The sequence below is a fragment of the Chlorocebus sabaeus genome, chromosome 1, assembly GCF_047675955.1.
Source record: "Chlorocebus sabaeus isolate Y175 chromosome 1, mChlSab1.0.hap1, whole genome shotgun sequence".
NCBI lineage: Eukaryota > Metazoa > Chordata > Mammalia > Primates > Cercopithecidae > Chlorocebus > Chlorocebus sabaeus.
This window is the reverse complement of record NC_132904.1, coordinates 17,795,471-17,808,208: the sequence shown is the minus strand read 5'-3', so window position 1 is coordinate 17,808,208 and position 12,738 is coordinate 17,795,471.

Sequence of the window (12,738 nt, the reverse complement as noted above, 5' to 3'; positions counted from 1 at the left end):
TCTAACCCAACAAATGTCTGCTTCTTTTGAGATCCCTATGTAGGCAACAGTCACCTCGTTGGGGTCAGAGCTGGAAGGGGCGGCCTTCTGGGGCCTCCACTTTCTGGGGTCAGCCTTGCTAGGTGAGGGCTCTGATCTGGCAGGCTAGGCCTGCCTCTTCCTGTGGCCCTGCACCCCCACTGCCTAGGCTGTCCCTAGGCTGAGGCTGGGCTCCGGGGTACGGTCTTCAGCGCAGTGCTGCTTTCTTCCTTTCTTCCTTCCTTCCCTCTGAGTCTATTCACATGGGCTTCTCTTCCACTAGAAGAGGGTCCTAGGTTCTTATACCCTTCCCTCCCAGCTTCTTGAGTACCACATTCAAATCCCTAGGGCTCTGTTTCCAGCCCAGGTTTCTCAGTTTCCCCATCCCTTGCCAATGCCTGAATATGAATGTAACCTTCCTAGTTTACAAACCTTTCCTGCCTATCCACCATTCGTCTGTTTTCCCATGCATCTGTTTGTCTATTTGTCCATCCAGCTATCCATTCATCAAGCCCACCATGCATTCACTTATTTGTCCATTTATCCAACTCTCCATATATTTGTTCATTCATCTGTCAATCAATTCATCCACCCACCCATCTGCTTATCTACTTGTCTATCTAGCCATCTATATGTCCATTAATCAGCCCGTCCACCTACTATCAGTCCATCAGTCCACAATTCCATCTGTTTATCCATCTATGAACCTGCTCATGCATTCATCCACCTATCCATCCGTCCACCCATCCACTCATCCACCCATCTACCCATCCACTCATCTGTCCATCAACCCATCCATCATCCACCTATCCCTTCATTCATCCATCCATCCATCTACCAGTCCACTCATCCACCCATCTACCAGTCCACCCACCTACCATTCCACCCATCTATCCATTCACCTATCCATCCATTCACCTATCACCCATCACTCATCCATCCATCCCTCCATTCATCCATCCATCCATCCATTCATCCACCCATCCACCCATCTACCCATTTACTTATCTGCCCATCCACCAATGCAGCCATCTACCCATTCACCCATCCACTCATCCACCCATCCATCCTTCCAGTCATCCATCCAGCCATCCACCAATACACCCATCCACTTATCCATCCATCCATCCATCCATCCATCTATCCATCTATCTATCCACTCATCCACACATCTACCAGTTCACTAATCCACCCATCCACCAATCCACCCATCTACCCATTCATCTATTAATTCATCCACCTATCCATCCATCTACTCATTCATCTGTCTGTCTATCCACTTATCCATCCATCCATGCATCTTCTCAGTGTTGAGTTCCAGGCTCTAAGCTGAGCTCTAGGAAAACAAAAAAGTATTATACAAGACCCCTGCCTTCAGAGAGCTCCTGATCGTTTCTGGAGAGTTGAGGGATGACTAGAGGTGTTTTGTGTGTGTGTCCCAGTGATCTCTGGTGAGTCCTCTCTGCTGGGAAGGAACTTTTGAGCATTCAGTGTCCTCCCCTGTATAATCTAGCCCCTTGCTTTAAATTTCCACTCCACTAAGACAGGCCTGCCTTCTTGCCAGTGGATTCCCAGGCCTCAAGTGTTTTTTCGTTAGCAGCAAACACCACAATTCCACAGCTTTGGGCTCACCATTAGATCTATTTGACTTCCACCTTCACTGACTTTTTGTATCTGCACTTGGGACTCTCCAAAGGCTCCAGGCCACAGGTCCTCAGGGCTCCCTAGGAACCTGACCAAGGCCTCTCCCCAAAATGAGGGGAGGGACAGACTGGCTTGGCATCAGTTCCATCCTCGTTCCCACTTCCCCATCAAGAAGGCCAACCCCCAGCTGACTGCGTGCAGTGGGATGTGTAAGGTTATCCATTCCACAAGATCTAGGCCCTGCTTGATGTGTTCGTTCATTCATTCATTCATTCATTCATTCATTCATTCATGTGTGTGTTATCATCTTACTTTGGTTTGTTTATATGCTTATTTATTCATTCATTCATTTAATCACTTTTTTGTATAAATGTAAGGGGTATGAGTGCAATTTTGTTCCATGGATAGATTGCATAATGGAGAAGTCTGGGCTTTCAGTTTACCCATCACCGGAATAATGTACATTGTGCCCTTTAAGTAATTTATCATCCCTCACCATGCCTCCCCACTCTCCCACCCTTGCAAACCTCCAGTGTCTGTCATTCCACAGTCTATGTCCATGTGTACACATTATTTAGCTCCTACTTATACATGAGAACAGGCAGTATTTGACTTTCTGTTTCTGAGTTGTTTCACTTATGATAATGGCCTCCAATTCCATCTATGTTGCTGCAAAGACATAACTTCGTTCTTTTTTATGGCTGAATAGTATTTCATTTTGTGTGTGTGTGTGTGTATATATATATATACACACAATATAACATTTTATTTTTTCAATCATCCTTTGATGGACACTTAGGTTGATTCTGTATCTTTGCTATTATGAATAGTGCTATGATAAACATACAAATGCAGTATCTTTTTGATATAGTGATTTATTTTCCTTTGGTTAGATACTTAATGAGATGGCTGGATCAAATGATAATTCTTTTTCTTTCTTCTTTTCTCTTTTTCTTGTTCTTTTGAGACTGAGTTTCGCTCTCATCACCCAGGCTGGAGTGCAGTGGCACAGTCTCGGCTCACTTCGCCTCCCGGGTTCAACTGATTCTCCTGGCTCAGCCTCCCGAGTATGTGGGATTACAGGTGCCCGCCACCATGCCCAGCTAATTATTGTATTTTTAGTAGAGGCGGAGTTTCATCACATTGGCCAGGCTAGTCTCGACCTCCTGATCTCAGGTGATCCACCTGCCTTGGCCTCCCAAAGTGCTGGGATGACAGACGTGAGCCACCATGCCCAGTCAGTTCTTTTTCTTTTGAGACAGAATGTTGCTTTATCACTGAGGCTGGAATGCAATGGCGTGATCTCGGCCCACTGCAGCCTGGACCTCCCGGGCTCAAGCGATCCTCCCGCCCCAGCCTCCAGAGTGGCTGGGACTACGGGTGTGTGCCACCTGTAGTCTCGTCTAATTTTCTGTATTTTTTGTAGAGATAGGGTTTCACCATGTTGCCCAGACTGATCTTGAACTCCTGGGCTCAAGCAATCCGCCTGCCTCAGCCTTCCCAAATGTTGGGATTATAGATCTGGGCCTAGTAAGGAGGACAGACATGAATGAGGCATCCTCGGAGCCTCCAGCTGCTTACAGGCCTGCAGAGGGTCATGTGAGCAGATAGTGGGGCAAGAGGGGAGGTGCCAGGTACACTCGGTCTCAAAGGTGCATTTGGGAACGATTGATGGGATCAGCATCCCAGATAGGATGGCTTAGGGAAGCGTGTGAGGGGAAGGCATGTCTGGCTGAGAATCAACTTAAGCAAAGGAAAAGAACAGGAAAACAGGGAGTCACCGTCCTTGCAGCTGGAAGCAAAGCAGGACAGGAAGACAAAGAGCCTTGAGTGCCAAGCCAAGGAGCCTGAGTCATGTACAGGGATGGCTGTGGAGCCTTTGCTGGTTTTAAGTAGGGAGTATGGGGCTGTCCTCCATGGGTACAGCCAAGAAACCAGGTAGGCTACATGTTCCCAAGGCCTAAGATTCAAGGGGCTCCAGAAGAAGGAAGATATCCCATTGCATCAAGTATGGCCAAGCTCAAGGGGCCTGGGTGAGGAAGTCCATAAAAGAGATCCAGAGTCAATAACCTCTGGAAATAGGCAGAATGTCCTCTGCCCTCTGGGCAATGCTAGAGTGTCCTCCCAGCTCCTCTTCCCGCTCCTCCCCCTCCCCAAGGACACCAGAAGCCTCATCCCCTTACATCCCCAGGGACCCGTGGTAATTCAAATTCTTGGGAATAGTAGGACGCAGATTCCAAGAACAGGAAGGGTTTGGTAATCCACAACCTCACAGTTAGTAGTTCCTTAAAAAGGAAAAGAAAAAAAGTTTTGAGTGCCTGGCACTATGCTGGGTGCTTCCACCCTATGATCTCACATCACCAAGACAGCCATCCATTCAACTGAGGCCCAAGAGATGAGTGGCTGGCCCAGGGTTGCACAGCATGTGCGGGTAGAGAGCTGGGGCATGAACCCTGGTTGCTGGGGCTCTAGGAAGGGCTGGGTCTTCTGGAGAGGGAAAGAAGCTAGAGGAAGAACGGAGAGACTGAGAAGCTGAGGCAGGGAGCAGGGAGGAAGGGGAGGGGGAAAAGAGAGGAAAGGAAAGAGAAGCAAAATAGCAAGATAAAAAGAGGGAGCAGAGAGAAGGGAGAAACTGGACAAGAGGTGAGGAGGCAGCATGAACCTCAGGCAAAAAAGAGGAGAGCAGGGCGAGGGAGGATGGAGGAGGAGGACAGAGGAGGGACAACGAGGAGGTTTTGGGAAGACAGGGACAGTGGCTGGCTGGAGGTGGCGGGACCCCAGAGCAGCACATTCCCAGCTTCCCCCTTCTGCAGGGGAGCAAAAGAGGGGCGGAGAAGGTCCCTGATTTGCAGGAGGCCAGCAGGTGCATTGTGCTGGAATGTGGCTCCATTTCATTCTGGTCAGCAGGAAACTGGTTTGAAACCAAAAATCTTGAAAGCTCTAGGGACTGAAAAACAAAAACAAAAATCATTTTTAATTATTTTATTTTTTGAACAGATAACATGTGCACATGGTACAAAATTCAAAAGGTTAAAAAAGGTAAACCACTGCCCAGCTCCCCTTCCACAGACTAGCCCACCTGTTACCTGATCTTGTGTTTTGGTCTAGAAATCGTCTACACAGCATGTAGCAGATATATTTTTAAAATTTTTACACAGAGGGGGGCACACTAAACATACTGTAGCTCCCTTGTTTTTTTCCCCAATGTCCATTTGAGAACTGTCTTGTCCTTTTGAGATTTTTGCATTTTCAGTTTTTGTGGGTACATAGTAGGTGTGTTTATTTATGGGGTACACGAGATATTTTGATACAGGCATAAATTATGTAATAATCACATCAGTAAATGGAGTATCCACCACCTCAAGCATTTTTCATTTCCTTGTGTTACCAACATTCCAATTATACTCTTTTAGTTATTTTTAAATACACTATAAATTATTGTCGACTGAATGGCCGTATAGTATTCCACTATTTGGATGTACTAGGAGATATGGCCGGATGTACTAGGATATTTTTAAGTCATGAGAGACATCATTCATTTAGAAGAGTAAATAATATTTATGTGCAGTTTAAAGAATAATTATAAAGCAGCCGGGCGCGGTGGCTCACGCCTGTAATCCCAGCACTTTGGCAGGCCGAGGCGGGCAGATCACAAAGTCAAGATATTGAGACCATCCTGGCTAACACTGTGAAACCCCGTCTCTACTAAAAATACAAAAATAAATTAGCCAGGGCGTGGTGGCGGCGCCTGTAGTCCCAGCTACTCAGGAGGCTGAGGCAGGAGAATGGCGTGAACCCGGGAGGCGGAGCTTGCAGTGAGCCGAGATCGAGCCACTGCACTCCAGCCTGGGCGACAGAGCGAGACTCCGTCTCCAAAAAAAAAACAAAAACAAAAACAAAAAACATTGCCGGCACCCCAGAAGAATCCCCAAATGTCCCTTACTTCCCTCTAGAAGTAACACTGTCCTAACTTTCTCGGTAATTTTCTACTTGCTTCTTTTCTTTTCTTTTCCTTTCTTTCTTTTCTTTTGTTTTCTTTTCTTCTTTTTTTTCTTCAGACAGAGTCTCACCCTGTCGCCCAGGTTGGAGTGCAATGGCATGATCTTGACTCACTGCAACTTCTGCCTCCCAAGTTCAAGTGATTCTCCTGCCTCACCCTCCCATGTAGCTGGAATTACAGCTGTGTGCCACCACACCCAGCTAATTGTATCTTTAGTAGAGACAGGGTTTCACCATGTTGGTCAGGTCTCAAACTCCTGACCTCATGATCTGCCCACCTCAGCCTTCCAAAGTGCTGGGATTACAGGCGTGAGCCTCTTGCTTTCCTTTATAAGTATCCCTTATAGTTCAGTATTTATTTTAATGGGTTTTAATCTTTATATTAAAAGAATCACAATGTAAATATCCTTTTGGGTCTTTCTTCTTTTCCCCACCATGTTATTACATGTCGCTATGGTCCATTTTCATTGCTAGATAGTATTCCAGTGTTATTTACTTACTTATTTTTTTGAGATGGAGTATCACTTTATCACCCAGGCTGGTGTGCAGTGGCATGATCTCAGCTCACTGCAACCTCCGCCTCCTGGGTTCAAGCAATTCTCCAGCCTCAGCCTCTCCAGTAGCTGGGATTACAGGCATGCGCAACCACTCCCAGCTCATTTTTGTATTTTTGGTAGAGACAGGGTTTCACCATGTTGGCCAGGCTGGTCTCAAACTCCTGACCTCCAGTGATCCACCTGCCTCGGCCTCCCAAAGTGCTGGGAATACAGGCGTGAGCCACCGTACCCAGCATTCCATTGTTATTTAACCAGTCTCTTATCAGTATATATATATTTTTGAGACAGGGTCTCATTCTGCACACACAACTGGAGTGCAGTGGTTCTATCATGGCTCACTGTAGCCTCGACCCCCTGGGCTCAAGCGATCCTCCCACCTCAGCCCTGTCAAGTAGCTTTAACCACTTACTGATGGACATTTGAGTTGTTTCGAGTCTTTTGCTATTACAAATAAATGCAGTAATCAATAACATAAGCTAATTTACATATATGCAGGAGGATGTCTAGGAGAGATTCCCAAAAGTTGAATTACCAGGTCAAAGGGCAGTGGATTTTTCATTTTTTAATTTTTATGTATGTATGTATGTGTGTATTTTATTTTATTTTATTGAGATGGAGTCTTGCCCTGTCACCCAGGCTGGAGTGCAGTGGAGCAATCTTGGCTCACTGCAGCCTCCACTTTCTGGGTTCAAGCAATTCTCCTGCCTCAGCTTCCTGTAGTAGCTGGCATTACGGGTGCACACCACCATGCCCGGCTAATGTTTTTTGTGTTTTTAGTAGAGACGGGGTTTTGCCATGTTGCCCAGGCTGGTCTCGAACCCCTGGGCTCAAGCAGTCCACCCATCTTGGCCTCCCAAAGTGCTAGGATTACAGGCATGAGGAACCACGCCTGGCCTGTGTTTATTTTTTAGAGATGGAGTCTCCCTTTGCTGCCCAGGGTGGTCTCAAACTTCTGTCCTCAATCCATCCTCCTGCCTTGGCCTCCCAAAGTGCTGAGATTACATGTGTGAGCCGCTATGCCCTCTGTGCATTGTTAATTTTGAGACAGATGATGGATAGACAGACAAGACGGGTGCAGTGGCTCATGCCTGTAATTCCAACACTTTGAGAGGCCAAGGTGGGAGAATCACTTGAACCCAGGAGTCCAAGACCAGCCTGGGCAACACAGGGAGACCCTACCTCTAAAGAAAAATTTCAAAATTAGCTTGGTGTGGTGGTGGTGGTGTGTGCCTGTGGTGCCAGCTACTCAGGAGGCTGAAATGGGAGGATTGGTTGAACCCTGGAGGATGAGGGTGCAGTGAACCATGATCATGCCACTGCACTGCAGCGTGGGTGACAGTACAAGACCCTGTCTTTAAAAAAGTAAGACTGGAAACAGCTATTGTCACATTGCCCTTAATAAAAGTTGTATCAGCCGGGCATGATGGCTCAGGCCTGTAATCCCAGCACTCCCCAAGGCGAGTGGATCTCCTGAGGTCAGGAGTTTGAGACCAGCCTGGCCAACATGGTGAAACCCTGTCTCTACTAAAAATACAAAAATTAGCTGGGTGTGGTGGTGCACACCTGTAGTCCCAGCTACTCAGGAGGCTGAGGCAGGAGAATCGCTTGAACCTGGGAGGCAGAGGTTGCAGTGAGCCAAGATGGTGCCACTGCACTCCAGCCTGAGTGACAAGAGCGAAACTCCATCTCAAAAATAAATAAATAAGAAGAAGAATAAAAGTGATATCTATTCACTCTCCTACCAGCCCTGCTAGACAGTGCAGCTTCCCAACCTACTAGACAAGTGGGAGACCCTGTAGGGGCTGGGCCCTGCAGAGTGACGGGGAGGCTGGACAGGCCTAGGGTAGTGTGACCCTTTGCCCCTGCTGGCTGGGTTGCTGATAGGGGCAGGCCGGGTGCTAATGCAATTGCAAGGCAGGCAGGCAACAGGAAACTTGAGCAGGTGTCCTCGAAGCTGAGTCCACAGAGGGGAGCACGACCCCTGACCTCATAGATCCCTCAGCCTTGGCCCAAACGAGCTAGAAAATGAGGAAATGTCCCCCCACCCACTTTCCTAGCAACCTGTCCCCACAGGGTGTGACAGGGCATGTGAGAACACACAGGCCTCAGACCAAGAACTGGGAAAGTTGACCAAAAAGAGCTGAGCCTGTGGACAGAAATGGCAGTCTTGCAACTTCCTCTCATGGTTGAGACACTGGGAGAGGCTCCTTGGGCCCCAGCCAGGGTCACCTGGGCCCCTCCGAGCTCCCCAAGTTTTGCTGACAGCACTGGGCTGGCTCTTCGGTGTATTAAGGCCTTCAACAATGATTGACTTGGGGCCTCTGCATGACAGGCAGCCCAAACAGGCAGGGCCCTTTCTTCCCGCCCTCATGGGCCTGCTCTTCAGCAGGGGAAGACCATGATGAACTCATGACAGTGAGTGTCCCATTGCATGTTGGAAGGTGACACTCGCCATAGGAACAAGGGCACGCAGCTGGGTAAGGGGCTTGTGGTAGGGGACAGAGTGGGTGGGGACAGTTTGCAGCATTCATGAGAGCGGGCAGGGCAGGCTTCACCAAGAGAGGTGCATCCAGCAAACCCCGGAAGCAAGTGAGGGAGCGAGCCAGGGAGAAGAATTCCGGGCAGAGGGACTAGTCAGTGCCAATGCCCCAGGCAGGAGCGTGAGCCAGGGACGCTAAGGAGGCCTATGGGGGCCCAGTCAGTGGCAGAAGCTCAGACAGGGCCAGTCAGGTCAGGTCATGGTACAGTAAATTTGGCTTTGACTGTAGGAAACGTGGAGTGTGTCGCAGGGTGTGGCCTCTCTTCTTTGAATCTGAAGCTGGTCCCGTGGTACAGATGAAGAGACTGAGGCTCAGAAGTGGCCGTGACTTGGCACAGTGTGGCTTGGCCAATCCAGGGTATAGGTGATGAGGCTTTCGCCCAGGTCTGCCTGAGACCTAGACCCCAGCTGTGCACCATGGCAGTGCTCCAGTGCTTGTGGGTGGTGACAGGCAAGCACTGGAGGGTGCCCGTGCTGGGCACTCACTCGTCCCACCCTCACGTAACCCTATGAGGCAGGCCTTGTCAGTGCCATTTTGCAGATGACAAGTGCAGTTCCCGGAGGTGAGGGGCACGGCCAAGGGCACAGAGCCGGGAGGCAGGGCAGGAGGCCATCGTGGTTCTCAGGGCCCCTCAGGCCTGTGCCTCCGTGGCTGTCCCTATCTCGAGGTTCTCTGATGGATATTGCCCCACCTAAAAGTCTTCCCGAGCTCTCACCTGTCCTCAGGCTGAAGCCCAAACCTCCAAGGCCGGTGCGGAAACCTCCAACGCCCAGAGTCCGGCCAGCCGTTCTGCCTGTCCCCAGCCCAAGTGGACAGCCCCACCTCCGCCTCCAGCCAGAGGACAGCGCTCAGCATTCCCAGAACCTTTCTCAGTCTCCCCAGCCTTTGCGCGCAAGCCCACCCACTTCCACACCCTCAGACCTCTGTCTTTCAAGAGCTTGCCTCCTCCAGGCTGCCACCCAAGACCGCCTTTCCCCTAGATCCCCCCACCGCTCCCCAGCTCTGCCTCAGTCTCTCGTCCCACTCCGCCCCAGCCCCAGTGGCCAGGGGCAGCTAGACCTCCTCTGAACCCCAAATCCTGGCCAGCCCCCCACACCCTTGTCCCTGCTGACCAGTTCTACAGATGGGGCGCTCACCTCCTGGCCACATCACTCAGGCTTCGGCACCTCAAACCCACCGCCACCCACAGCGACTTCCTTCTGCTCACCACGGGCAGCACCACACCCCCCCGCGCGCTCACTGAGGACAGGAGCTGCCTCCCCAGCCCAGACCCTTCCCCTGTGGAGCCTCCGCCACCATGCCCCGGCTCTAGGTTCCCCTGAGTCTTTCCCTAAGGATTGGCTGTGTGGCCTTTGGGTTAGTTCCTTCCCCTCTGCAGAGCTCAGATGCTCCAATTTTACAGAGCAGTCAACAGTACCCACTTGCCAGCATTGTCCTGAGGACTAAAAGAGATGGTCTGTGAAAGCCTTTGCTTGGTATACAGTAGGGGTTCAATAAGTGCACATTTCCTCCATTGACCTCCACAGATGCAGAGGTTAGGATTGTGGCTTCAGAGACCCTGATTAGAATCCTATTCCTGCTCCTCATTCACTGTGTGGCTGATGGCAAGTCACTAATTTCTCAGAGCCTCAGTGTCCTCATCTGCAAAATGGGAACATTAATAGAACATACCTCACGGAGTTGCATGAACTAGATGAGGTAGCACGTGGCTATCCGTGTGTGACAGGCCCGGCATCCCACCACAGGGAGCAAGTTCAGCCCTGTCCTCAGCCCTCCAAGCTCCCACCCTGGGCCTCTCCACCGCCGCCTCGGAGAAACAGAAATGCAGGGAGAAGCTCTGGAAGCTGGCAGAGGAGGCCCTGAGGCAGTGGCATCTTAGCCTTTGCCCCTGGACGATTCCCCACCTGCCTGGGGCCCCCGGGCTGCACTTTGCTCTCACCCTCCCTGTCTGAGAAACCAGCTCTTGGGCGAAAAAGCCAGCCTGGGAGAAAGGGCCTAGCTCTGGAGTAGGGACCCTGTGATAGGATGAGCGGGGCCCTCTGAAAAGACAAGGAAACTAATCATGACAGTTCCCACCATGGGCCCAGCACACAAGATCTTTACAATCGGGTTATCCATTTTACAGATGAGAAATGGGGCTCAGAGTGGACGCTTACACCTCCACCAGAAAGAAGGGCCAGAATCAGGATTTCCACCCAGGCTTGAATTCCTCCCAAGCCTGTGCTCTCAGCCCAAGGCTGCCTGAGTGTGTGCCTTGAGCCCTTGGGACAAACAAGGGAGAGTGGGCCCGGAGGGGCAGTGAGTGAGGAGCTGAATTCAGCTTTGAGGCTCTGGGGCCCCAGGCCAGTGCAGGGCTGTCCAGGGGTCCCGGGCTAGGGGTCGGGGGCAGCGCAGGGTGAAGGAGCAGGAGGCCTGGGCCTGGAAGGAGTTAACTGCGTGAGGGGCCCGAGTGAATCAGAGGCTCCGCAGGCTATGATGGAAATTCCCTGTGCATGGCGTGTGGTCACCCAGAAAAGGGAAACGGTGCTTTTCGGAGCAGGGGACGGCGGGGGCTGGAGCTAGGGAGCAGACACCAGCCTGGGTGGGGCTGGTGAGGCTATTATGACAAAGGAGGCCTGGCGTCAAGGTCTGCTCAGGCCTTGGGCGGGAAGAAGGAGATGAGGAGCCGCCAGGCCAGGCCAGGCCTGATTGTGCTACGGTGTGTCCATGGGCCCTGATGGATGAGTAGGAGTTCACCAGGCCAGAGGAACTGCTAGAGCCAAGGCACAGGGCTGTGACTCAGCATGGAGCCCATCCATCCTGCTTTTGCTGGCAAACTCATTCCTGTCCTTCAAGGCTCATCCCAAGTAACATCTCTCCCACCGCAGGCAACACTCATAGCGCCTCTGAGTCCCACTGCCTCAGCTTCCCACTTGGAGCTCACAGGATTTTATGTTATCTGCCTTCCCTATAGGACTATGGTTCCACAAGGGCAGGGGCTGTGTCCCAGCTGTAGAAACAGGTTGTGCCCAGCACAGGGCCAGCACCAAGTAGGCGCTCTGTATTTGTGGAACGACAATTTCGCAGAAGAGGAATGTGGGGCCCAGAGAGGTGGCAGTCAGTCAGCCAGCTGATGCGGCAGAGTGGGGCTCAGGCCGGGCGCCTCCTCAGCTGGGACTGGTCAGGAGGGAAGGAACATGGCAGGAAGATCCCTCCCCTGGGGCAGGGCAGGGGGAGATGGCAGGGGCCACCGGGCGCTGATGGCCAGGCAGGGAAGGTAACAGGTGGTGCTATGGTCCATGCCCTGCTTCCCCCTTGAGCTTCAGGCCAGCCCTGCTACTGCCCTGGTCACAGCGCTAGAAAACGTCCGCCCTCCCAGGAGGGAGATGAAGGTACAAGATGAAGCAAGGGGCATTCAGAGGAAGAGAGAAGGACACTGGGTTCTAGATTTTCCCAGTGAAATCTAGAATCTCCAGACACTTTGTAGCTGCCTGAACTTGGACAGGGTCTCCCTGTGTTGCCCAGGCTGGAATGCAGTGGTGTGATCATAGTTCACCGCAGCCTCGAACTCCCAGGCTCAAGCAATCCTCCCACCTCAGTCTCCCCAGTAGCCGGGACTATAGGCATGCGCCACCGTGCCGGACTAATTTTTTTTTTTTTTCTGTAGAGTCGGGGTCTCACTCTGTGGCCCAGGCTGACCTCCAACTCCTCGGCTCAAGTGATCCTCCTGCCTTGACCTCTCAAAATGCTGGGAATACAAGAATGAGCTACTGTGTCTTGCCCTCAATTTCCACTTCATGATGGAGAAAATGGAATAGGCTTGTTCTGAGGGCAGAATAAACTAACGGGTGTAACTGTAAACCTCTGTGCCGATGTGAGGGAGACTGCCCGTTAGCTGCAGTGGCTATTGTGTAGTCTGGTCTCTCCCTGGGGGCTGTGGCAGTACCATCCCACCAGCCAGCTCCTAAGCAGTGTTAGGCTCAGGCCCAGCGTCCATCTGT